This window comes from Cyprinus carpio, chromosome A5 (genome assembly GCF_018340385.1).
Source record: "Cyprinus carpio isolate SPL01 chromosome A5, ASM1834038v1, whole genome shotgun sequence".
Lineage (NCBI taxonomy): Eukaryota > Metazoa > Chordata > Actinopteri > Cypriniformes > Cyprinidae > Cyprinus > Cyprinus carpio.
Window position 1 is genome coordinate 3,060,266 of NC_056576.1, and position 1,877 is coordinate 3,062,142.

Here is a 1,877-nt window from a genome sequence, read left to right on the forward strand (position 1 = left end):
TAATTATGTGTGAAATTCAAGGGAAAATTGTTTCAACAACATTTTTTCAGTGTACCCTGATATTAGTTTTTAATTAAGGCCAAACAGCCCTATGTGCACAGACTCTTAAAAATAAAATATATTCACTGGCAAGAACCTTTAACATCCATGGAGTCTTTCCATTGCACAAGAGTCTTTATAATAGCTTTATAATATCCAAGCATACTTGGCAATAAAGCTCTTTCTGATTCTGATAATGGAAACGCGTTCTTTAGATTCTTAAAACGCTCTGGTTTTAGGCTCTGATCACTGAAAGGTTGACTGTGAAAACTGTCTTTGTTTAACACCTAATATTAGCTATGCATGAACTTAAGATGAATATCATTTTACGCAGTAATTACGTGCACGAAGCACGCTACGCTGGCAGTGTAAACTGAGGATATAATGTAGAGTCCGCGCGCGCTGTTGTTGACGCACTGACCGGAGAGCCCGACGCACGCGGCGACCTCCCTCCACGCCTTCACGCTCCGCTCCGACCTGCGATAATCGTGCAGCGACGCGTCATGAAGCAGCGGGTGCGCGTGCACAGTCTGGATGAGTTTCTCCGTCTCCGCCATCGCGTTCAGAGAGCCGCGGAGAAGACGCGTTCTTCAGATCGTATTGCCGGAACTGCACGGTCGCGTCAGAAACGCGCGACTCGCGCATCGCAACCGATTGGTAGATCAGAGTTTGGAAGCGGAATAATAGTGGAAGATAAAAGTTTCCAATAAATCAGATGCAGCTCGAGCTGATTTGATCATTCATTGATTCTAAAGATATTTTAAAAGGCATCTTCACAATCTACTGATGCTTATAAGTGGTTTTATGATGTATGAAATCTTAATATTCTGTTTGCAAACAATGTTTTTATATAATTTAGCCTGTTATCTGAGAAATTACACACGCTTCGCTTCGTTTTAGAAGCATCTGCTGTGTACAAACCTCTGACAGACGTCTCTTAAGAGGTCATTTTACATTCATTCTATAAGAGGACATCGTAAGGCCATCTGCTAACGTCTATTTGACTTTGATAGGAAACATCCTATTGTGTTGAGGTATTGCAGATGAGCAAACACGGTAAAGACTCTTGCGATGTACAATAAATTATATGAATAAAAAACTATGCTATTAAATTAAATTGCTTAAAATCACACTGCTTTGTGTAAGATCCAATGGGTTATATTTTAACTCTTTAAAACTGACCTGCGATATCTGAATAGTATTATTTTGCATATTATTATTATTATGTCAGGCTAGCGTTGACGCATGGACCGCGTTCTTTTTGAATGACGCTTGGATTTCTATTTGTGACGCGACGCTCGTTTAGTTCCCGCCCACAGCGAAATCTGATGATTGGTCCAGAATCCCGCCATGACGTGTCGCGCACTTTTGACGCGAGAGTGTTGTGATTACGTCGACGGTCTCAGCAGCGAAGTCAATAACTCAATGGCCTGACGGAGAAGAAGAAAACTCATCAAGACGGTTGCACGGCGTACCCGTGCTTTTAAACGCGTCGCTGCACGATTATCGCAGCGGGAGCGGAGGTGTGTTTTGTTTGTATATTGTTGTTGTGTGTATTGGGAGTCGTTGGCGTGCCCTCGGACTTGTTCGCGGCGTGTGTGGGTGTCCCCGGTACTGCACATCTTCCGCGGCGCGCTTGCCCCACCGTCGATCTTTCCGCGCCACGTTTTATTTAAAGTAACGGGCCAAACAAAATCGTTACTTTCCTATAGGGATGCTTGGCGTGCAGTCGTGGGATTCGGATTTGTTTCTGTGAATTGGAATTGTGGGGGGGGTTATTTCTTCCTCTGAGTTTCTCCTCTCAAAATTGTTGCCTTGATTCAACATTCCACCGCTTC